At 46.1% G+C, this 26686-nt stretch overlaps 1 pseudogene; it reads right to left on the bottom strand.

The window, feature by feature from the left end:
* Positions 1-1888: 1888 nt before the first annotated feature.
* On the bottom strand, positions 1889-26686 carry LOC132151431 (dynein axonemal heavy chain 11-like; annotated as a pseudogene).

The raw sequence follows: 26686 nt of genomic DNA, 5'->3' as shown, positions 1-26686 counted from the left end.
AAATTAATAAAAGACAGAATGCTTAATTTACCATGTTGCACAAGATTATTTATGGAAAAACAGGGTTTCAGCAGGTTTGATGAGGCTAAATGTAAGACTTTTTAACCAAGCAAAGAAATGGAAGGGATAAATGGAAGGGAACACAATGTAAATCTCAGTTGCAGACAGTGAGTTGTATTAGTTTGAAAATATAACTTCCATTACTTTCTGCTCTACAGTACTCTCCACTAATATTGGCATCCTTGGTAAATACTGTATGAGCAAAGGTGGCTGTGAAAATAAATCTGCATCATTTACCTTTTTGATCTTTCATTAAAAAAAAATTCACAAAATTCTAACCTTTCACTGAAGTAAAACAATTAAAAGTGGGGGAAACACATTGTGGCCAACGTGAACTAAAGAAAAATATTTCATAATGAGATTTTACACCCATTTTCCGTTGTTTTACTACAATGATAGAATGTTGTGAATTTCTTGAATTTAAGATCAAAAGGATAAATGATGCAGGTTTATTTTCATATTTACCAAGGGTGCCAATATTATTGGAGGGCACTAATTTAAGACATTAAGAACCACAGAAACCCTGAAAAAGCATACTTTATATATGTAAGAATCTGTGGAAAACCTAAGGCTTTTTTTATGCACCACCATCTGCAAAATCCTTTTGAAATGAGAATTCACACTTTGGGCATTTTGGTTAGTTCCTGGGCACAGTACACAGCTCATATAGAATAGGTGAAAGTGGGGGAAAACTAAATCGCAGAAACAGATTTATTTAAATATACTGTAGATGGGGTACATTATCAGGCCACTAGTAAAATAATCCTGCTTTGCAGAATTTTTTTTTTTTTTAATCCTAATTTCATTAGTGAGGATAAAAAGTGCAGAATTAGAATTTAAGACAGAATTTAAGACACTCCTTCTAAAAACATTTAAAAAATCTTACCAACACCAAACATTTGAATGGTAGCGTACATACATTTTCTTCTTATTTATATACAAGCTTTACTGAGGGTTAAATGAACCAGAGATCCAGTCCAGACTAGGCAGAGAGAGATCGTGAGTCCAGCTATCTAACTCTCTACAGCGGAGTAACACATCAATGTACCTGATTGCAAACACACAGACATCACATAAACAGATAGTTATCATAAAATGGCACAGCTTTTATAGAATTTTTTAAACTTAAGTGAGCTGACAACATACAGCAAGCAGCAAAATTATGATAATGAACAATAACATCTTAATGGATACAACTTAAATGCATTCTGGGATCATTTTATCCACAAAAAATGTGAGCAAGACAAGATATATCATCTTAATATAGTTGCCAAGACATGGAAATGCAAGTGGAAGTTTAAGTTGAGGTACTAAAATATATATATTTTTTTAAATATAGACCTATTTGAAAAAAGTAATAACATAAACTAGATTAAAATAAAATATTAAAAAAAAACATTTACAAGAACTACAACAGCATTATCAGTGATCACTGATTACCACTGTCCGAGGCTGTACTATATATAGAGGGGTAGCCCAGTCTAGCCCAGGTATCTGGAACATTGTCAAAAACAGAGCTGTCTGTATCTGCTCCATCTCTGATGAAATTGCCAGCTCTCCCTGCCAGAGAAAATAAGCTCGGTTTAGCCAGGCTTTTGACAATCACCCTAAAGTCTTAGACAAGAGATTGTGATGTGACAAGCGAACAAGCACAATTCATAATACCACAATGCAGTTAATTACAGACTGGCATTGGAAAAAGTTCTTCACAGGGTACCTGGGCAATACACCTTTGTTTACATGGTTCTGTATTACACAAACACAGAGAGAAAGATGGATTTGTGTCCCATAGTTAATTACACACCTGTGAGTTGACTTTTAGCTAGTTTTAGAACACATGAACTGATATGGTGAGATCTCCTGCATTAAAAGGGTACTTCCTGTTCCAGCCCTGTGGCCCAAACTTCCTCCTTTTAGCCACACTAGCGTGGAAATAGCACAACGAGAGCAGGATGGTCTTAAACTCCTGCTCTTGGGAACACTGGTCTCGAATGTCCTACACAGACACACACACACACTGGCATGTATCAAAATTGTTTCTAAAATGACATTTTCTCATTTGACTTAATCATTCACACAAGTAAATGTTTTGTATTACATCCCATTCTTGACACGTTTGAACATGTTTGATATTTAATAAACAGCTAATAAAGCATGATTTTTGGACCAATAGGATTTTACAGTGGGTGGGGCCTCCAGCACAACATGCAACTTTTTTCATTTTGTTTACCTGATCGGAGTTGTCCTGAACAGCGTGTAGGTTGGCCAGCATGCCTGTGGGTGGCTCATAAGTGTGGAATCCCTGTGGAATGATATGTTCCTGTGGAGTGGGATGTGCACTCATAGTCTTGGTGACTGTTCACACAGCAACATTCAAGAAGCTTCTCTAGATTTCCCAGCCACTTTGCCACCAGATGAACTTTCTAGAAGAAACACAAACATTCGTACATAAAATACATGCATAAAATAACATAAATATGTTATTTTAAGAAGCTCACTAGGTTTTGAAGAGAGCTTATGGGAGTCAGTGACAAATATGGAAGTGCAAAATGGTAGAGAAGAAATGTTTTAAAAATCTAGATAAAATGTAAGTGCAAAGTTAGTGATGTGACACCCAGTTATCAGTGGTTCTCACCGTGATATCACTTTGTGCTTACTGGTTCTTACCACATGACAAAAGGACTTCCTGCATATTGATAATGGCAAACTGACATTGATTTCCACACCATTCAGTCATATTCAGTTTTCCAAGAAAAAATGGTTGAAAACAGACAAACCTTCATCTCAATCTATGCGGCTGTGTTTAGGGCTCTCCAGTTTCTCCAGCAGCATGTTGTCTCCAAAGAAGTTACTATAACCATCAGTGACACTCAAAAGGGTTTTAGATCTGACAAGTGCACACACGCATGCACCTTGAGATGTTTGAGGTCTGGTCTTTCCAGGTTCACCACCTCTGCAAGCAGCTGGCCCTTGAGCCCATCTTGACAGTAAAGTTGCTGAGAGTCGTCTGAGCCTGGATCTCAGGTTTATAGTGTTGGTTTGCCAGTTTAATGTGCAGAATCAGTTGGAAGCCTGGATGGAAATAACATTCCTGATTCCCCACTTTAATACATCTGCAGAGGTGAGAAGAAAAAGAAGCATTATGAGGGTGAGAGAACAATATAACAATATAGTAAATATATTTTTACTATATTGATACACCGATAGGAAATGTCTTTGGAGTACTTTGTGTGGAATGCTGGGTTGTTGTGATTATTGCCACGTTGTGGTGGTTTACCTGTCCTTCTTGATGGTGTGTCGTCCCAACAGTGGTTCAATAACTGGATCGATTGTATCTTCCAGATTTTTAACCAATACAGGCTCTCCTGACACTAAGGTCTTTTCAGTCACATGCACATACCTGAAACAACAATGACACAGAATAAAGGTTAAATAAATTACAACACTAAGAACTGTCTTTTAGATAACAAGAAATGTCATTAGGATGCATTTAATCTAAAAATAAAAAAATAAACATTTAGTGAACAATAAAACAAAAAAAAAGAAAATAAGAATAATAACTATAAATATATAATTTAATTTTCATATTCTCTTGTGATGTAATTTCTGGAGTAAATTCATCAACCCCCTCAACCCTTCTGGCTGAGGTTAATGACCTTCAGGCTGTTTCCATAGCGACCCTTGAGCCACTTGATGCCCTGCAGCTGGGGGTCAATGAGCAGAGGCCAGCGCTCACTGTTGGTCAGTATAGTTGCATTCTGAGTAGATATCTTATCACCTGGAAAACCCTCATTATTCCACTAAGCTCTATGTACAAATACAGATATTATAAAAATAAAGTTTTTAATTTTCAGGTACAAGAGGTGTATTTAGAAGGAGCATAAAAAAATGAACAAATACAAAAATAAAACACTATATACACACTGATTCCTATTAAAGCAAATGTATTAAAGTTTTTTTTTCCAGTCAAGAGTATCGAGTGATTTTTCTCTGTGTGTTTGGTGTTTTATTAACGAAAAAGGAATAATTCACCCAATGTTTAAATAGTTATGAAAAAAAGAACCTCAATGAGTTTTCCTCTTTCCTCTGCTAAACATAAGCTATTTTGAAGGTGGAAAACGTCTCAAGGTTACGAATGTAACCCTGGTTCCTTGAAGGAACGAGACGCTGCGTCAAGCGCTTTGGGGAACGTCCCTGACGAGACCGACTCTGAATATCGTGTGCAATCTGTCCAATGGAAGGGCGTGACGTCATGGGCGGGGTGACGTAGCGACCAGGAAGCTATAAAAGCACGTGCCGTGCAGCTGGCTTCAGCTCCGAGTAGGGAAGCAAGTGCCGGCAGGGGTGCCGGGAGTATAGCTCTGCGACGCAGCGTCTCGTTCCTTCAAGGAACCAGGGTTACATTCGTAACCTTGAGACGTTCCTTTTCAGGAACTCGAGCTGCGTCAAGCGCTTTGAGGAACGATGTGCCCACACTGCCAGACTTCCAAATCCCTGCCTAGTGTGTATCCGAAGAGCACAGCTAAGGCGAGAGAACATAAGAGCCCGGAGTGGCTCGCATGTCAAGGTCATAAAATCTGACAAATGTAGAGGGCGTGGACCACCCCGCAGCGTTGCAGATGTCCAAGAGGGACACACCTGCTGAGAAGGCCTTAGAGGCCGCCATACCCCGAGTAGAGTGAGCCTTGGCTCCCAATGGAAGGGAAAGACCAGAGGACTCATAGGAGACGTTGATAGACTCGACTATCCAATGACTTAGGGTCTGCTTGGAGGCAGGAGAACCCTTTTAGGAGGACCGTGGCAAACAAGCAATTGGTCGGATTTTTTCCACAGGGCAAAAAAAACCCTGTGGACGAGGGTATAAGAATGCTTTGGCCATACCAAGGGCAAAGTCTAGATAAGTAGGGGCCACCGAAAGGGCCTGAAGATCTCCAACTCTCTTTAGTGAGGTGATTTCCAGTAACAGGGCAGTTTTAAGTGTCAGATGTCTATCTGAGATATCTTGTATTGGCTCGAATGGAGCTTTACAAAGAGCCTCTAAAACCACAACCAAATCCCAGGGGGGAACATGGGATCGTACTGGAGGTCTCAGCCTCAGCGCACCGCGGAGGAAACGTGTAACTAGGGGGGTGTCTACCGAGTGACTGATCATTGAAAGAGACATGGTAAGCAGCTATGGCCACCATGTATACCTTTAAGGTGGAGTGGGTTAACCCCGCAGAGAGCCTAGCTTGTAGAAACTCCAGAACTGTACCAACTGGGCAGTTAACAGGGTCAAGCTGGCGGTCTCTGCACCATGAAGTGAAGAGTTTCCACTTCAAGCCGTACAGTTTCCTCATAGAGGGGGCTCTGGATTGGAGGAGGGTCTCAACAACCTCAGTTGAGAGACCGGATTCTATGAGCTGTGCCCCCTCAGGGGCCACACCCACAGTTTCCACAGCTCCGGACGAGGGTGATTTATCATGCCCTGCGCCTGTGAGAGTAGGTCTGTCCTGATCGGTATCTCCCACGGAGAGCCGTCGAGGAGTGAGACTAGATCTGCAAACCATACTCGGCCAGGCCAGAACAGGGCTACTAATAACAGACGGACCCCGTCCCGGCGTACTCTCACCAGAACTCCCGGGAGCAGAGCGATAGGGGGAAATGCGTACAGACGAAGCCTCGGCCAGGTCTGTACCGTAGCGTCCAGTCCCAGAGGAGCTGGATGAATTAGAGAGAACCAGAGGGGACATTGCAATGTCTCCTGAGTCGCAAAGAGGTCCACCTGGGCTGTGCCAAACACTCTCCATATCTGTTTCACCACCTCGGGGTGAAGTTTCCATTCCCCGGGCCTTGGCCCCTGCCTCGACAGTATGTCTGCTCCCACATTCAATCTCCCAGGAATATACACTACTCTGAGCGAGAGGAGTTTGCCCTGGGACCACAGAAGGATCTGGTGTGCCAGCTTGTACAAGGGGCGTGAACGCAGACCCCCCTGGTGATTGATATAAGAGACCACTGATGTGTTGTCGGTGCGCACCAACACATGGTGACCTCTCAGGTCTGGGAGGAAATGTTTCAATGCTCGATAGACTGCTAGCATCTCTAGGCAATTGATGTGCGATGTCAGATGGCGACCACTCCACAGACCGCGGGCAGGGTGGCCACTCATGACCGTACCCCAACCGGTGAGGGATGCGTCTGTCACTAGCGTTACACGGCAACAAGGAGCTCCCAGCACCGGGCCCTGATTCAAGAACCAAGGTTTGTTCCACATGCCGCGTGACCTTGATAACTCGAAGTGGATTTCCCCTCGGGGAAAAGCCCTTGGACTTGAGCCACCACTGTAGGGGTCTCATGTACAGCAGGCCAAAAGGTATCACGTTGGATGCAGCTGCCATCAGACCTAACAATCTCTGAAATTGTTTGACAGTGAGTGACTGGCCCTCTTTGACTCTCTCGACTGATGTGAGGATCGACTCGATCCGAGCAGGAGACAGACGTGCCTGCATCATGGTCGAATTCCACACTACGCCTAGATAGGTGGTTCTCTGACCTGGAGAAAGTACACTCTTCTTGGCATTTAGTCTCAAACCCAGCTCCCCCATATGTGCGAGAACGACATCTCGATGTCGAACCGCCATCTGCTCTGATTGAGCTAGAATCAACCAGTCATCGATATAATTTAGAATGCGGATGCCCTGCATAAGGAGGGATACCAGAGCCGCATCTACACATTTCGTGAACATGCGGGGTGAGAGTGCGAGGCCAAAGGGAAGTACTTGATATTGATAAGCTTTGCCCCCGAAAGCGAACCTCAGAAACTTCCTGTGTTGTGGAAGGATGGATATGTGGAAGTATGCGTCTTTGAGATCTATCGTGACAAACCAGTCCTTGGATCTGATTTGAGCTACAACCTGCTTGACAGTGAGCATTTTGAACTTCAGTGGCATAACTGAGCGGTTCAGGTGACGTAAGTCTAGGATCGGACGCTACCCCCCATCCTTCTTTGGAACTATGAAATACCGGCTGTAAAACCCGGATTCCCTGTCTAGAGGAGGGACCACCTCGATGGCCTTCTTCCTTAATAGGGTATTCACTTCTTGTTCCATAACCAGAGTCTGCCGGGGGCCGACCACTGTCGGTGTAACCCCATTGAATTTTGGCGGTGGATGACCGAACTGAATGCAGTAGCCTTTTTCTATTGTACGCAAGACCCCCCGAGATACATTTGGCAGTAGTTTCCACGCTGCTTAATAATCTACTAAGGGAATCAGTCTCTCGAGACTGACCTCTGGTGTAAGAGGCCCCCGAAGGGGCAGCGAGCATCCCAGCTCCGCTACGCTCGCGGGTGGAAATAACTGGAATAACTGAATAACTGGAGCTCGCTGGAGGCCGCTGGGCCCTGAAACTCTGGCAGGGTTGGCAGACCGACCTCCTGAAGGCACTGAAGGGAGGCGGGCACCGTATAATGAGGTGGACTGCGCTCTACCCCAGTAGGGGCTACCCTCAGGACCCCTGAGCCACTGGCGTCAGGATCTTTTTGTCGAGGACTTCCGGGCCTCGATAACAGTTCTTAAATCAGGCTTAGCTTTGGAAGTCCCCGACTCGACACTCTGTCTTTGCGCTTCCCTGTATGAGGAGCCGGTATGTGGCGTGACCATCTCCCGCCCAGATGCACCACGAGAGCGACGAGGGAGGAAATTCTGGAATGCCCCCACCTGTTTTCGTGCCTCCTGGAACCTGTCGATGACAGTATTGACTGTGTCACCAAACAGGCCAGAAGGCTGAAGCGGGGCGTCCAGGAGGCAGACCCTGTCTCTTTCTTTGATTTCTGACAGGGTCAGCCATAAATGCCTCTCCGCGGCCACTAAGGCTGCCATAGACCGCCCAATTGCACGAGCGGTCTCTTCAGTGGCGCGGAGGGAGAGATCAGCGGTCTTTCTAAGCTCTTCAATATCTTCAGACTTGATCCCCTCTCCCTCATCGATATCTCCCAGCAGGTCGGCCTGATAAGCTGGTAGGACTGCCATGGTGTGAAGGCAAGCCCCAGCCTGACCTGCTGCCACATAACCTTTGCCCACCAGCGATGATGTAACTCTAAGAGGCTTGGTGGGCAACGTCGGAGCCTTTAGAGACGATGCCGATCCGGGCGACAGATAGCCCGCGAGCGTCTGTTCGACCCGTGGCATCGCTCTATAACCCCGCTCTCCCAGCCCCATCACGTTGCCATAATATAGTGAATCGGGGCCAAAGAGGTGGGTCGAATACGGATGATTCCACGATCTCGATATCTCGTCGTGGAGAACGGGAAAATAAGGTAGGCTCCGATGTGGAGGTGGTTGCCTAGGCCGCAGAAAGTGTTCATCTAATTTGCTTCTCTGCGGCTCAGAATGTTTCTCAGCAGGCCATTCGATTTTTAATTTATCTACTGCTCGTGTAACCACCTCCAAAAGCTCCTCATACTGGGGCGACAGGGGTGGCGAATCCCCAGCAACAGTCTCCACATCGACCTCCTCGGAGGAAGAGAGGTGAAGAGCTGATCCCTCACCCTGGGGGGAAGAAACAGACGAGCGTGCTTCCGAACCCAGGGTTTGGGCACCGGATCTGGCAGATGAGGAAGGAGATAAGGACTGGTCCGTCTTCACCGAGGGGAACGCTGGTGAAGGCTCCCTCCTCGAAGAGAGCCCTCCGGGATCGAAGCGTCCGCATTGGCAATCGTTCACAATGCGGACAGTCGGCCCCCTCGAGAGCCGACTCAGCGTGCTTCGATCCCAGGCAAGCCACGCATAAATTGTGTGTATCCCCACTCATAATGTAGCGAGGGCAGGGAGGAACACACAATCTATAACGTGGCTTGGAATCGCCCTTAATATGTTTGGTCTTTGCTTTCACTTTAGGCATATCGAGCTGTTTTAGTGATCTTTTAATGGCTGAGGGACAGACAACAATAAATAGGACCAACGGGACAGACTTTTGACATGCACACACAGACCGCTTGCTGACAGACGCGAAGCTGAAGCCAGCTGCACGACACATGCTTTTATAGCTTCCTGGTCGCTACGTCACCCGCCCATGACGTCACGCCCTTCCGTTGGACAGATTGCACACGATATTCAGAGTCGGTCTCGTCAGGGACATTCCACGAAGCGCTTGACGCAGCTCAAGTTCCTGAAAAGGAACCAAACAGTTGCTGGTTCACAGAGACTTCCATAGTATGTTTTGATTCTATCAAAGTCAATATGGACCAGCAACTGTTTGGTTACACAGATTCTTCTGAATATCTTTTGTGTTCAGCACAAGAAAGAAGTTAATATAGGTTTTGGATAACATGTGAGTGTATAAACAATGACAGAAATTTAATTTTAGGGTGAACTATCCCTTTAATTCACATGGCAGCATGTAGCCTACTGTCCCTTTAAGACCTGCGCGCATCTAATTTACAGACATGCATCCTTTTTCAGTTGTTTACTTTCATTTTAGACATATCCAACTGAGTCTATACATAAACCTTGTGTCTTTTGACAGTATTAGCACAGAACATAACTTAGTAATCAGGAACAGTTTGAAGGGCTTTTTCATTTTCATGCCGCGTGGATTGAGCTCAGAAAAACCGCACGTCAGAAAAGCACACGAATTAAACGTTTAAATAACCAGTAAGGATTTAAAGCAGATGCAAAAAAATATTTTGTGAATAAGTGCATTGTCCCTGAGTAACTCTACCGCTGAGTTAACACTGATGTTAATGTCACAGTATATAAATTCCGTGGCGCCAGAACTGCAGCTGATACAATGTGCGCTGCAGCACAATACAACATTTCTTCAAAAGCAGATTGTGGAGACATCTTCCAAAACCAAAAATATTAATATACTACCCTCAGCAGAAATCGAGGACAGCGGGCAGACCGGACAGCGAGGGCACTTTAGCGTTGGACCTCAAAGTCGCAGAATTCTCTGACTTTCAAAAAAAAACTGTTTCAGTCAAAATCACGCTGTTCAGCTCTCAATGCTCTCAACGCTGTTTTGCTGTGGCAACTGGGGTGGCAAAGCTCATTTGTGCCACCCTGGCCTTGTGGACACGCTACTGCTCTAAAGCTCTGCCAGGTAAACATTTCATTGGCGTTCTGTTCTCACATGATGATCTTTTTCTGAGCGCATACGCCCGAAGCACGGGCGCACTGTCAAAAAGCGCCAAACTGGATTTTTGTTGGGTCAGACCCATCTGCTAGTGATGGAAAAATATGCACAAGACAATCCACTTTTACATTTTTATTTATCATCAGAGGGACAGTCCATTTCTCAGGGGAGGCAGGGCTTATCCTCACTGCCTTCCTCAGCCTCCCCCTAGACACGCCCCTGAGATGATCAGAATAAACTTATCAGACATAAAGCCTGGAACACACCAAGCCGATGCCGACGAACTAGCGCTGATGAAAGCCAACTGTGTTGTCGCCTCGAGTCGGGGTAAAAAGCTGCACTTGAACGCACGAGAGAACTACTGCCGACTGTAAGGTAGAATGCGCGTTCTGCGCCTGCGTGTAAATGCGACAACTGTCTATTTCTGCAGATATATTCGTCTATATTCGTCATTCAAAAAGGGAAACTGACGCTGCTGGCTGAAGTTATAGAAACCGTAAACAAAGCAACGCGTGCTTACTGTTTTGAATATTAATCCTGCTAAACACTTTCTTTATTCCACTCCTCTCCTGTTAATATTGAAATATTCGCCAAGGAACAATCAGGTAAGATGACATATCATTAGAACAGCCTCTATCTGTACCGTTTTGACTTTGCTCGCTGTTTTGCTATTATTCTCGTCCACTGACTCGTTCACTAAGCTGAATAGCCAATCAGAGTTCCCTCTTTCACCGACGGCCCGACGCCGATTCAACATGTCGAATCGGCAGAAGAAAAGCAGACGAGGACCAATTTCAGCCGACGGTGCGGAACACACTGAGGAAACTTAGTCGGCCGACGCACAAAAACTGCCCGACGGCCAACCGTCGGCTTGGTGCGTTCCAGGCTTAAGGGAAAACTAGGTCAAAACAGAAAAACAAGAGGAAAGACAACAAAGTAAAAGTCCATGATCATGACAGAACCCCTCCTTTCCAGCCAGGCATGACTTCACGCCGTAAACAAAAACAAAGAATGGATGGAGGGGGCTTAGGAGGAGGACGAAAGGGGCGAAGTTGGGATGCCAACAGGGGATGGCGAAAGGTAGGCAGGCGGATGTCCAGGGTAGCGATGACGGAGGGAGTAGCCACAGGGGAAACAGGAGGAACCATGGTATATCAGTGGGAGGGGGCAGGGGCCGAAACAGAGAGCCACGAATCCAGGGTAATGGGGAGGATCCTGATGGCCAATACAGAGCAGATGGCTCAGTCGACCGAGGTGTAAGTGGGGACCAAGATTGAGCTGGAGGAAGGGAGGAGCCCAACAGAGCCAGTGGGGCAGATCAACAAGGCACAGCCGGAGGAGTGGAGTCCTGAGGGGATGGCGGGTCAACGACTGACCAAGGCGGAGCCAGATGTATGAGGAAACCTGGCGGAGCTGGTGGACTGATGGGCCACATGGGAGAGGAGGGAGCTAGGAGCCATGGTGAAGTTGCTGGGTCGATGTACAGAGACAGAATCTGGGACTCTGAGGCTGGAGGCAGAGACAAGAGATTTTCCATCCACAATGCCGAAATGGAGACTGGCAGTCCCACGGCAAACCCACATCACCAGTGGTGGCCTGAAGGTGAGTAGATGGACTAACAGGGGACAGCGGAGGTGGTGGTGAGGACTGATGAAGTGGAGAGGGAGGCTGGGTTGGAGTTTTGAGCAGTCCGGGGTTCAGGGATGGTGTGTGCTGCCCACACACATCAGATGGCAACTCCCAGCTCTGGGAGTACCAGAGATAGGGGAACATTCTCAATGGTTGTGATAGGACATGCATACTGTTCAGAGCAGACAAACAGTTCATAAACGGCCTTCATAGCCATAACAGGACAGGCAGAGATTTCAGATGATGAAGGAAGACTGGGTATTTCTGAATAAAAATCTATTAAATCCCCTTGAGTCCTTCCTCAGTGGTTGTACAGTGGGCAGGGCTTTCCTCCACACCCTTGCTCTCCACTGTACAATCATCCATCGCGGGCATTGTTGCCGGCTCATTACCTGGTCAGACGTGCCATGAGGCCCTGGCTCTGGGGTTATCCTCAGCTAGGGGTGGACTGACCATCGGGAGCACCGGGACATTTCCCGGTGGCCTGACGGTCATTCTGGCCTGCCGGCTGCCACTGTGCAGTCGATCAGACTGACGTGCAATAGTCTGGTATGCAACTGCGAATTAACTGACAGACTTATGAATCTACGAATCAGGCGATCTCGGAGTGAAAATGACACCACCACATGACCAAACATCAGCGAAGCACTGCCTAATTGGCTATATCCAGAGGCAGGCTTTATCTTAGAAAATCGCTCAAAAAATGAAGCCGTAAAAGCAAAGGAGGAGCAGAGACGGAACGTATAAAAAGGAGAAAAGCCCTGGCCACAGACGCAGCAAGTTGCTGCAAAATCCCAGCCGTGTTCGCCAGTAAGGGAGTAGGTCGGTCAGAATAACATTTATATTTACTAGGGATGGGACGGTTCACTGAAAAAAAAAAACGTTCAGTTCTCCACACACGGTTCGGCACGCGCTGGGACCGCTGTTCAACTTAAATCTGACAAAGCATGTAATATGGTTTACTATAAATAACACGTAAAACAAACTGGGATCAACTAATATATGTTTCTAATAATGGAAGCACATTCTGGATTCCCAGACATTATAACAGCGATGAAAAAAAAAAAAAAAAACCTGGACAAATCATTGACTCTTGTTCAATACTAATACGAACACTGTATCAGTGTATTCTTTTAAAGTGACAGTCTTTATATTAATCGAACAGCAACAACAAAGAAATCACTCACTGCTCTTGATTAAAAAGCTTTTTTAACTTTAAAAAATAATAGTCTTTAATTCATAGTCCAAAATGCAATGCTGTTTTACATTTGATTACTTTATTTAATTTCTGAACCTAAAAACTAATGCAAGACCTACCAAAAAAAACCTGAAAGTAAGTTTATCTTTACATGTCTGTATCTTTACTCTATTGTATTTATTTGTGCTGTTGCTTGTAGTTAGAATATTCTTAATAATATGATAATATATATATTTTTGAAAGTATAGTTTTTCCATAAACATAGCACATATAACGGTACCGAAACCGTGACTCTAAAAACTTTGAAACAAACCGAACTGTGAAAAAGTTGAACTGTTCCACCCTAATATTTACGTAATCATTTGGCAGACAGACGCTTTCATTCAAAGCGACTTACAATAGATAAAATCTATTTAAAAAAAATAATAATAATAAAAAATAAACAAAGTACTCCTGCTGTTGAACAAGAGAGGGTGGACAGTTCAGCTTTTGAGTGTGGGCAGGATCCTTCAGGTAGGCTATAGTTTAAGCTATTAGCAAAACTAAACATGCTAGCTATACTCTTAAAAATATGTGCTTTTATGATTTATAAGGTCATCAGTAGTAGGACTGTGATCATTGGGACATACAACTGATGGCTGAATAATTAATATAGATTATTGAAAGTGCTTATTTCATATTGCAGAGAAACTCAATGTGCAGAGTGAGAGAGAGGGTAATTAAGGGAAAGATGATAAGAGAAAGTGAATGGCTTGATACTTCTTGATAGTTCAATTGATTATTTTTCCCGTCCACAGTCTAAGGATTTTGTTCTCTTACGAGAGCTCTCTCGTACTGCGTCTTAGCTAAGACGCTACGGGAAAAGTCTCTTTTCACGAAATACTGAAGCAAAAAATTATCCTTAATTTTGTATTTTTGTAAAGCGCATTTGCAGCAGTACACAGCCATAGGCGAGACGGCTCGTTCGCTCATTGGCTTGTTCTGCGGCAACTGCACAGCCTATCGAGCGCGGGCTGATGCAACATCAGACCAATAAGGGCGCTTCGCGCCCTTCTGGCCACTTCCCGCCGAAACGGGTGTGGCCCAACCTATAAAAGGAGCTCGAAAAGGCTGACTCACCTGATTTTTCATCTCTTCAGCGAAGCTCACGCATCGCTGGATCACGGAGGAAGCAAGCGCCGTCAGAGAAAGCACATCAGCAGGACGAGCCATTCTGAAGCTGCTGGCATCGCCGCCTTCCATTGCCGTTCCTGCTGCGCTATCCGGCGCCTATATCCTTTCAATCCTGTTATATACAAGCTGTTCTTTATGTGTGTGTGTGTGTTCGCCCTGCGACACACACTCGTAAAAGAGCTCGCGTCTTTTTTAAGATGCCTTCCTGCGGCTCGTCAGAGCCCCACTCAGCGAGGGAGACCGGTACGTCATGTGTGTCTCCTGCCTGGGTGAAGATCATGCAGCGCTCGCTCGCTGACGGCGGATGCCCCCACTGCGAGCTGTTGCCATGGTGACTCTGAGGACTCGCCTGGCCTTTTTCTCTGAGCCTGCATTCTCCGCTGCGCTGAGGCGCCGTAAAAGCATCGCTTCCAGCGGATTCCGGAACCGTCTTCAGCTCAACCGAGCTCGCCGGTTCGCCCTGCTTCACCGGCCCCCCCTGCATCGCTTCCCGGTGGGCAGCGCCCGCTGTTTGCCGGCGCGTCGTCCGAGGAAGTCGATCTCAGGGCCGCGTCGGGGGAAGAGGACACGCGCTCTCTGCTAGCTTCGGGCAGTGAGGGCTGGGCGAGCTCCGAGGATCTCGCGCCTTCTGCTCAGAAGCCCAGCAGACGAGCTGACATCGAGAAGGAGCCGGGGCGAATGATCGTGTTGGCCGCGATGAGTCTCGGCCGCGAGTGGTTTGCACCAGCGCCCCCCCCTCTCGTTCCCGGCTGGATGGTATTTCCCTTTCGGATGAGCGTACTTCTCAAAGCCCGCCTCATTTCTTCCTGAGCTTCACGAAGAGGTGGCGAAGGCTTGGAACGCTCCATATTCAGCACGAACTCGTTCGTCTGTCTCACTAGCATTCTCCACACTGATGATGCTAAAAACAGGAACTACCACTCACTTCCGCCGGTGGAACAGGCGATAGCGACGCACCTTTGTCCGCCCTCTGCTGGACGGCGGCAAAAGCGGTGTTGCCATCTAAAGCCTCCTGTGTGACGCTGCGTCGGCGCTACTAACGATGGCTGCTTCATCGAAGCGCAGGTGTACGAGTTCCGCTGTGGCCGAGCTCTCACCCAAGCGCGCCGCTGTTTCAGTTCCAGGAATTGTGACTGTCTCAGCGTTTTCTGCAATGCGCAAGCCTGCACAGTTGCCCGCTTGCCTGCACACAAAAGCCGTTATCACAACAGCTTCAGCAACGCAGCTCGAGACCCCCGTTCTCGCTCTACTGGCCGTCGCCCCGCGCCGCGGGGACCGCGGCAGAGGATTACGGTGAGGCCGGGAGCCCCGAAGCCATCCTGGGAAAGCCATCTACGCATGCTGCATGACGCTGCGTCGGCACTACACACGATGGCTGCTTCATCGAAGCGCCAGTGTACGAGTTCCGCTGCGGCCGGGCTCTCACCTAAGCGCGCCGCTGTTTCAGTTTCCAGAGATTGTGACTATTTCAGCGTTGTTTGCAATGCGCAAGCCTGTACGGTTGCCCGCTTGCCTGCACACGAAAATCGTTATCACGGCTACCCAGATATTTCCCGAAAAAGGTGTAATTTCTGGTGTCCCGGCCACGGCCGATGGTGCTATAAATGTAGTGACGATGCCCACTGCTCAGTGCCCATCTCCGCATATAAGCACAGCCCTTCACACAGGGCTCGCGCCTATAAAAGCGACTCAAGTCGATCACGCGCACTACATAGTAGACGTGCCCACTCCTCAGTGCCCACAATCACTATGTCACACGCGTCATGTGGTTTCTGTAAAAACGAAACCCGTGCACGTTCGTCCGGCCACGGCCGATGGTGCTATAAATGTAGTGACGATGCCCACTCCTCAGTGCCCATCTCCACATGTAAGCACAGCCCTGCACACAGGGCCTGCGCCCATAATGTCGACTCAAGTCGGTCGCGCACACTGCGTAGTAAACGTGCCCACCCCTCAGTGCCCACAATTACTATGTCACACGCGTCATGTGGTTTCTGTAAAAACGAAACCCGTGCATGCTCGTCCGGCCACGGCCGATGGTGCTATAAATGCAGTGACGATGCCCACTACCCAGTGCCCATCTCCACATATAAGCACAGCCCTGCACACAGGGCTAGCGCACATAAGATCGACACAGATCGGTCGAGCGCACCGCATAGTAAACGTGCCCACTTCCCAGTGCCCACATACACTATGTCACATACGGCGCGGGGCTTCTGTAAAAACGAGGCCCGTGCACGTACATTCTGCACAGGCAGACAGCGAGTTTAAAGTGGTAAAAGTGCACACATGCAGCCCACGGTTACTCGCAGATATATCGAGTCCCACGGGACCCGCTCAGCCTCCCTCCAGTCGGTTAAGCGCCGGAACGGGGTCGAGGAAGAGCGATCTGCCCGCTGTGATCAGCGCGCTCCCCGCCTCAGATGCGCAGCACACTCGAGCGCCGCCGTTGCCCAGTCAACAGAGCGCGTTTCGCATCCAGCCCTTAGCCATTCATGCAAATGCATGGTCAGTGCTTCCAGGGGTTTCGGATTGGGTGCTAGGCATTATAAAGAGAGGCTACACGCTACAGTTTTCTCGACGCCCACCGTGCTTTTCAGCGCGCGTCGAAACTACGGTCAAAACAGAAGTAGCACACATACTTCGGGCCGAAATATCAAAACTGTTGAGCAAAGGGGCTGTAGAGCCTGTGTCTCAAAGCGAGGGGGGGCTGTACAGCAGATACTTTCTGGTGCCCAAGAGAGACGGGGGTCTCCGGCCCATACTGGATCTAAGACAGCTGAACAGGCATTGATGAAACGCAGTTTCAAAATGCTCACGACCAGGAAGCTCCTCGCGCAGATTCGCAGAGGGGACTGGTTCATGTCAATAGATCTGAAGGACGCGTATTTTCAAATACAGATAGCGTCAAACCACAGGCGATATTTGAGATTCGCCTTCGAGGGCCAGGCATACCAGTTTGCAGTCCTGCCATTCGGCTTGTCCGTAGCTCCTCGTACGTTTACGAGGTGCATGGATGCAGCGCTCGCTCCTCTTAGACTCAGAGGCACACGAGTGCTGAATTATTTGGACGACTGACTGGTTCTGGCCCGATCATGAGCGGAGCTCATGGACCACAGAGCCGTTTTACTCGATCACCTCGAGAAGCTCGGCCTCAGTGTCAATTGGGTGAAGAGTTCGCTAAACCCCAGTCAGACGATCCTGTTTCTGGGTATAGTTCTGAACTCGTGTTCCATGACGGCGCGGCTGTCACCACAGCGCGCGATGGGCATTCAGCGTGCAGCGAGTTCTTTCCGCTGTGGCGCGACTGTGTCGCTCAAACACTGTCAAAAGATGCTGGGTTTCATGGCCTCAGCATCTCCGGTTCTGCGGCTGGGCCTGCTCCGCATGCGCCCCCTGCAGTTCTGGCTGAAGGCTCGGGTGCCGCGCAGAGCGTGGGCGTCTGGCCGGCTGCATTTCAAGGTCGATCAGAGCTGTGTTGCGGCTCTAGCACCTTGGACAGCGAACGGCTGGTACCGATCAGGTGTAAGCCTGGGGACTTCCCCGAGTGTGAAAATGGTGTCGACGGACGCCTCCACTTCGGGATGGGGAGCGCTGCTCGAAGGCAGACCGTCCTTTGGCCTATGGTCAGAATGGGAAAAGCTCCATCATATCAACTGCCTGGAAATGCTGGCAGTGGAGAACGCGCTGACGCGCTTTTGTCCCCATATCAAGGATCACCACGTCATAGTCCGTTCGGACAACATGTCCGTGGTGTCCTACATAAATCGCCAGGTCGGTCTCGGGTCCCGAAACCTGTGCAGGCTGACGGAACGCCTCCTGATTTGGGCTCAGCGCAACGTGTGCTCGCTGAGAGCAGTGCATGTGCCTGGACTGCAGAATCTGGGTCCAGACAGGCTGTCCAGAGGCAATATTCCTACGGGCGAATGGTCTCTACACCCGCAAACAGTCCGGCTGTTGTGGCAGAGATTTGGCATGGCGGAGGTGGACCTCTTTGCGTCCCACGAAGACGCTCACTGCCCCGCGTTCTTTTCCAAGAGCGAAAGCGCGCTGTCACGGAGATGGCCGTGCTGCCCGCTTTATGCGTTCCCTCCCGTCTCCCTCCTTCCGCAGGTGATAGAACGGGTGAGAGAAACGAGATGTTCAATACTGCTTGTAGCACCTCTTTGGAAGAACCAACCATGGTTCCCAGATTTGATGCAGTTAGCAGATGTCGCCCCGTGGCCGGTACCATTGAGGAGAGACCTCCTCTCGCAGGCCAGGGGTTCGATTTGGCACCCTCAACCGGAGTTGTGGTCCCTCTATGTATGGGCACTCAATGGTTACCCGCTGATCTCGCAGTGAGAGTGCTAAATACCATCACTCAGGCTAGAGCTCCGTCGACACGACGTCTGTTTGCCTCGAAGTGGTCGGTGTTCTCCAGCTGGTGCACAGCTCGAGGTTATTCACCCCTTAGTTGTGAGGTGACGGAGGTCCTCTCCTTCCTTCAGGAGCTGTTGGATAAGGGCAGAGCCCCATCCACGCTCAAAGTTTATGTGGCTGCCATCGCGGCGTTTTCTGAAACGGCGTCCGGTCAGTCAATAGGAAGGAATGATTTAGTCATCCGGTTCCTCAGAGGAGCTAGGAGGCTGAATCCTCCCAGACCTCCGTCAGTCCCTATGTGGGACCTCGCGGCGGTTTTGGAGGCCTTGAAAGGTCCCCCTTTCAAGCCTATCCAATCGATTAGCCTTCAGCATCTGCCGTTCAAGACAGTATTCTTGTTGGCTCTCGCTTCTGTGAAGTGTGTGGGTGATTTGCACGCGCTCTCGGTGAGCCAGTCGTGCTTGGAGTTTGGGCCCAATGACTCAAGAGTCATACTCAAACCTAGGCACGGTTATGTGCCGAAATCCCTCAACACACCGTTTCGGGCTCAGGTTATTGCCCTGTCTGCCCTGCCGGTGTCAGGGGAGGATGGAGACTCGAGTCTTCTTTGCCCTGTCAGGGTTTTAAGAGCTTATGTGTCTCGCTCTGCTGCCTTTCGGCAGACGGAGCAGCTATTTGTCTCGTTCGGTGGGCGTTCCAAGGGAATGGCTGTTTCGAGACAGACTCTATCCAGATGGATAGTTGACGCCATAGCGTTAGCTTACGCTTCCAGGGGCCTTCAGTGCCCGTTGGGCGTCAGAGCACACTCCACAAGAGGCATCGCCTCGTCGTGGGCGTGGTCTACTGGGATCTCCTTGCAGGATATATGTATGGCGGCAGGTTGGGCCTCGCCGTCTACATTTATCAGGTTCAATAACCTGGAGGTTCCCGCCTTGCAAGCAAGGCTGCTGTCGGTATAGGCGAATCAGGGCCCTGAGGGGAATTCTGAGTTCACGAGCGCTATGCGCTGCCGACTGTTATATGGGCAGTATTGCGTAAGACCCGCATTGCCACATTGGTCAGGCCTTGCCTCGGCTGTGTGACGTCATATTGCCGCATCTACGGATGCTGCTAGATATGGGACGGAGGGCTTTTTCCCTTTTCTGTCCTGGACTCTCTGTGAGTCCCTCAGGTGACTGTGCACTGTAAATCCTGGGCGTTGCTTCAGGTTTATTGGTGTGTGATCCCTGCGCGCACGGCGTTTTACATTGGGTTCCCGTAGCGTCTTAGCTAAGACGCAGTACGAGAGAGCTCTCGTAAGAGAACGTACTCGGTTACTAAACGTAACCTCGGTTCTCTCTAGAAGAGCGAACGAGTACTGCGTTCTCTGCCGTGCGCACGATTCACTCTGGTTCGCTTCGGCGATGAAATAAATCAGGTGAGTCAGCCTTTTCGAGCTCCTTTTATAGGTTGGGCCACACCCGTTTCGGCGGGAAGTGGCAAGAAGGGCGCGAAGCGCCCTTATTGGTCTGATGTTGCATCAGCCCGCGCTCGATAGGCTGTGCAGTTGCCGCAGAACAAGCCAATGAGCGAACGAGCCGTCTCGCCTATGGCTGTGTACTGCTGCAAATGCGCTTTACAAAAATACAAAATTAAGGATAATTTTTTGCTTCAGTATTTCGTGAAAAGAGACTTTTCCCGTAGCGTCTTAGCTAAGACGCAGTACTCGTTCGCTCTTCTAGAGAGAACCGAGGTTACGTTTAGTAACCGAGTACGTTTTATTTTTTAAATATAACCCAATTCAAACAACTGAAAGAGCCAAAGAGTTTAGCAGTCTGGTGGACACATGAATTGGGTGGTAGTGACTGCAGCAACAGAGGTGGCCTGGGGCGGAGTCAAATTCCCGGCCTGATTTACTGTCCCAGTCCGCCACTGTCCTCAGCTCTGTCGCTCCATTAGGCAATGGCTCATCAGTATGGCAGACAGTGAACTGGGATCCGTTTCTCACCAGTACCCACTCCACAAAGGCGGTAAAATTCCTTCGAGGACCATCTCTGGACAATCTCTGGTGTTGAGGATGCTATGTAGAATGAGCAGAGTGTGTCGTCTGGGTAGCTGGTATTGTTGGCAATGTCCAGAAATAGTCTGGTGTGGTCCTCGAGGGCACGTTCCCCCTGCTCCAGCTACAAGTCCATGATTGTAACATATCTGTATAATTTATTTTCATCCAGCATTGCTATTTCATCAGAAGTTCATCTCCCGCAGTTTCCACAAAGGTTTGCAAACCAAAGTTTGTGAATTTCTAGTGTAAAATATTGTTTTTTATAACCGAAACAGAACTGAATGCAAATAATCAATTTATTTTTATTTCCCTGCACTCTATACTCTTTGAGGTTTCTTAAATTTGCAGGTGAAACAATACACATTTTTATTACAATAACAGACAATATCAGTACTCAAGACAAATAGTTTTGGTCACAGACATACACACACCTTCTGGTCATTCAGGTAAGGCATCCAGAGGTTGTGGAGTAACTCCACAATAACATTCAAAACATTTTAGATAATTACATGTGTCTTTGAGATTGCATTAAAATGTTATTTTTCCAAGTACTATGCTGTATCATTGCTGTAACATAACTATGTTGTATCACTTTATGTGAACAGATTAGCATGGGTTTACTTGAATACATCTAGACAGAGCAGCATAGAGGAGAGAAGCAGAAAAATGTCACATAATACAATCACAAACTCAGTAGGAATCACACAACAAAATAATGTCAAAAAAGAAAATTTATTCAGTGAAACTGAAATTCTGTGTATAATAGATTAACTGTTCTCAGAAACTGAAATCACACTGGCAAACTTCTGACTTTTTGCTAATGTTTTGCAAAAAAAAAAAGGTATTGATTTTAAAATCTTGCATTTTTGTGTGCATCTTGCACTTTGTGTAAACAGTACTTTAAATATAGTCATTAATGGACTGCACTGGTTCTGAATGATTATGAAAGTGTAAGGGACCAGAACCTCGTGGAAGTGGATGATGTTAATGTCCCAGGCACAGAGACACTGCAGATGATTTCAGATGCACAAACTCTGGATTAAACTCAGGATCACTCAAATACTCTGCTTTGAACACACGCACTGGGGGCTCCAGTGATATGCTTTTAATCAAAATTAATTAGTGCCTGTAAGTCATCCAACTAAACGCCCCAATTTACCTCTTCTCATAACCTGTTGAGTTACAACATAGTTTCCCTGACAAATTGATGCATTCTGATAATCAATGTTCCATTTGAAAACTTTAATTCTCAAGATTTAATTAAAAAAACATTAATTCTCAAATGTTGGCCATTTGAGCACATTTCAGGCTTCTGCTTATAGAGGGAATCAGAGGTAAAAGCCAGATTTCAAAAACATGGCTAAAGTTAAATGTCAGCAGAATTAAAATAGAAACGTTTGCAAATATGACTCATTAAATCCCTAAGAGAATAAATATTAAATGTCAGCTCCTCACTTTACTCATGACAACTTTAGATGCTTTCCAGCTGCGGTCCTTTGGGATACAGCCATTAGGAGATTGAAGCACCAAAACAGCTGTAGACACATTTGATACGATGGCAGAAGGATTTGGAAAAATCCGTGGTGGTTATATTTAGCTATAGACAAACAAATACACAATTACTCTGAACAAAACAAACAATTCTGCACATAAAAACAAAACATTTGAATTCTGAGTGTAAGAATGGTTCAATACAGGAGACAGAAAACATACTTAAGTGCCCAAACTATAGTCAAGTATATATACTGTACAGTACACACACAAATACACACCCTGTTGAGTGCTGTAATAGCTGCCTGTAAAGCTGGTTCTGCTTTCACCAAGTCTGCTTAGTCTCCTGCTGCTGCTTGGTCTCTTCTACTTGGATGGCCTCTAACCGATATTACAGTAATTATTTTACACAATTTACAATCATAATGATGTCTTAAATATTTTTTAAAAAATCATTTGATATTCTATTATGGTAATATGTGCAATTTTGTGCATGATTGTGGAAATATCTGCATTTGTGTGTGTGTGTGTCTTACTCTTTGCTCTTCTGCATCTGCTACACTCCTCTCCTGACACTCTGGCACTCTGCTGGCCAATTTTAGTGATGAGAGCTTCAGTATCAGTGTTTCTTAATTGCAATTCCACTTCCTGTGTGGCCAATTTATATCCTCCACCTGAAAAAGAGGGCCATTTTTTAAAGCTTTAAATTTTAAAAAACATATCTCCTCACTGTCCCTAGTCTCTGTTACCTCCAGGCCAGAGATATTTTGTATAAAATGTTCTGCTGACGGACTGCAATGCATGCTAGGGCCATGGATGGAATCAGTCAATGGCGGTGAAGTTCACATGAGCCGGAATCTTCTGTACATGTGTACGAAGAGTGAAGCCAACCGGAGAAAAACACAGCACCACCTACAATGCAGGAGGAGCATGACATCAGAGTCACATTTGCATTTTTATTTTTTATATATACACTTAGATGCAGTCTTCTAGGTAAACCAACCTTAAGCTGTCTACATATACAATCAATGAAGAGGTTCCTGGAGTTTTTACACGTGTCCACCAAACCAAGCGCCCTCAACTCCACTCGAATAGAGGTGAAGATCATATCAACCTCTTCCTCACAGGTATATCCCCTGTACACAAACACACATATATAAACAAACAAACTGAGAGCTACTGACAGGATTGGGAGGAAGGAGAAGGAAATGTGTTTGCAATGTGTACTTGATGCTAGCATGTCATTGATCAGCACCAGGAATCTTTCATCAGGAATCTGGGCATCTTTGTGCAGGAAGACTGTTGCAATATTCTTCACTCCCACCTTTCTGTACAGTGCAGCAATATCACTCTACAAAGAAAGAAGAAACGTTTGGGAAAACTTTTCATGGTATTTCATATTAAGCTTCAAATAAAAAGATCACTGAAATGCAGTGTGTGTGGGTGTGTTACCCTCAGGTCGCCGATGCCGTAACCCTTTCTCAGTGTGATCTGAAATACTTCCATGACGCTGAGAAAAGAAGCCAACTGACACATACTCTGTTTCCCACTACCACCTACTCCAATCAACAAGGCATTCCCCACAGGAGACTCAAGAATTCGACTTACCCTACAGCTATACACACACACACACACATGGCTTCAGTTGCAGCACTTCAACAAAATAGGTTGTTAACCTCCAGAATATCTTCGATAACTTAGAAGTCATTTTTTTGTGTGTGTAAACCAAGACAAACTAAATTTGAGGTGTTTTATGCATTATTCATTTAATACGATTTATGTAAATTGTGTTAATCATTTTTAAAACTCTGAATTATGTGATTTTGCTATTTCTAGATGGCTCATGTGTGTTGTATGGCTTCTTCAAACAGCACTGGGTTCATGTCAGTGTACAGTACATTGTAGTGTTCAAGAGCATCCATCAGGGTCTTCTGAAGCTTCTCCAGGTCGGTCACCTGTGCATAACGTGGCTCACCCACACCATGAGCGAAATAAGAGTAGAATAATGGCTGGTTGATAAAAAAAAGACTCATCTATACCCTTAAAAAAAATAAAAAGGGAAAGAGAAACCAAAAGATTATTTTTGATAAATGGTCTTCCAATTCACTGGAAGCCCCACCAGGGTTTTGAGAAATTATAATCACCTCAAAGTATCTCTTGCCCGTGTCTAACAGAATCTTGTTGAACATCTCTATGTCTTTCTCCTCCATCAGTTTGTCTGAATACACACGAGAAGTCTCATGCAGCCATAGGTAAACCAGGTCTAAAGGGTACCACACTTGCTCTGGCAGAGCAAAGAGAATTCCCCACACACACACACACGAGAACACAGAAAACAACATGTTAACACTAATATGTATAAAGTATCTAAACTACCAGCGGTGTGATATAAAGTGGCACAATTAGGCCACTGTATACATACATATGGCCATGTAACTGCACAGATGCACACTTAAATCTGTTCAGTAGACACACACCTGGAAGATGTTTGAGATGTCTCTGAGGTTGAAACGAATGGCTGTGGGAAGGAAGTTTTGGCTCATTTTCTGATGCAGGCAGATGGCATCCAGGACCAGTGTGCTGGTAATGTGACTAACACCATAACTGTAGCCACCCTCCTGGAAATGACCACTCAGAATGCTGCTGTATATAGTGCTAAGAGCCTCTACACCAGGGAAATGTACTGCAAACACTCAGAAATGCCAGAAATATTATTTTATCAACTAACTTTATCAACTAGTGCCTCAGGGTTCGGCGCTTGGCCCTCAAATTTTTTTTATACACAGCATTACTGGGGTCACCATCAGGCACAGCATTTTATTACCACTGTTATGCCAATAGCATGTCACAGTACCACTGAGGTCAGCCAGGACACAAGAAGCACTGTTGCATAACCAGTTGAACTTTAAAAAACACACCCACTGCTCCGGGTGTGTGTTCACAGTGTGTGTGTGTGTGTGTTCACTGCTCTGTGTGTGTGCACTTTGGATGGGTTAAATGCAGAGCACAAATTCTGAGTATGGTTCACCATACTTGGCTGTGTGTCATGTCACTTTCACTTACAGACCAAATAATAAAATCAGACCCATCCTATTCAAGCAACTCTTTGTCTAGGCTCGATTCAAGTCTACACTCGATACTAAACTGGATATGAATTGGTTGTTAAAATTACATCTAATCAGGGATGAAATATTGCTATGGTTTCTTTAAGGAGTGGGCTGGATTTGTATGGGTTGTTATGGTTACCTGTAGTCAAGGGTTAACTGAGAAGCTTCCTGCTGATGGGTTCATGCAGGTGATATAAAGACAGTTATGAATCTCCTTGGGAGCTCGTCTCTGACGGTCATACCTACAATGCAAAGCTGCAATGCAAACATAAATGTACAGTGATTATTTATATTATTTACTGTTGCTAATGTTATTCTTTTTGGTTTTTAATCGTGTATACATTGTGCCCATATATAGCTTCCATCATCTCACTCACATTGTAACATTGCTGAGGTTGTGTAGTAATTGAAAGGCACTTTTGCCACCATGAAATCCTCTTTGAGTTTCGAAATCAGTACAGTAAATAATTTAAACCGTTCTAAAATCAATATTGAATTTGAAATCTAAATTTACCATCTAAAGATACTACTGCACTTCGGCCCATCATGAGATATAGCAGAGAGTTCGCTCACAGTAGAAGAAAACAGACCTAAAGCACCCAAGGAACTGGTCACACAAACACCACCTTTATATATTTTTATACATGCATAAAATGACCACAAAAAAAGAATCAGAACATTTAATCCACACATAATTTAAGAATATCATTGCATTAGAATATCATGTAGTTTATTTTAGATCTGTATGAGACATTTATGGGGATTTCTCATAGCTATAGACAAATGAAACACACTCAAAAGTAGAGTGAAACAATTGCACATAAATACACCACAGTTTACAGATGTCTATAGAGATGAAACTCAAACAAAACCACACTTCCATAAACACACACACACACACATATACCATCTTTCCACTCCCGTGTAGATGGGTGCAGGAAGCCAAACAGATCATCAGTAGTGACAACTTTAGGGTTTATGTCAGTCTAGATGGGCTTCAGTTTCATGTTAGAGTAGACCTTATGCAGCGTCTTTAGAATCTGACCAACAAACAATCATATAAATCATAAATAATTTGTTTACTGAACAGAAACATGATTCACTCAACACATTTGTGCTAGCTAACATAGTCTCTATGAATATAATGTATTAGAAAAACAACAAGCAGCAAATACATAGAATAAATTAGAGAGATCATAACCTTGAAAAACATTTATTTATTAATGTGACTTTTTCTTTTTTTGTTCATTAGACTGACCTGACTTTTTCCTGTTCCAGGTCCACCCACTACAAAAACAGTGTCTCAATGAAAATAGCTCCTCCAGCTGGGTCACCTGAGAGGGGAAGAAGAGATAAGAACCAGAGGAGAAGATTTGCAACTCATGGGGATCTATATCAAAAACCATAAAATGACAAAACATTTTAACATTTCTCACATACAACACACACCTTGAGCATGAAGTTCTCCTCTGGCCTCAGGTGGAGTTCAGTGACCCAACCGGCATACAT

The sequence above is a fragment of the Carassius carassius genome, chromosome 10, assembly GCF_963082965.1.
Source record: "Carassius carassius chromosome 10, fCarCar2.1, whole genome shotgun sequence".
Lineage (NCBI taxonomy): Eukaryota > Metazoa > Chordata > Actinopteri > Cypriniformes > Cyprinidae > Carassius > Carassius carassius.
The sequence above is the reverse complement of the archived record's forward strand: the minus strand, read 5'-3'. Positions and strand labels throughout refer to the sequence as shown.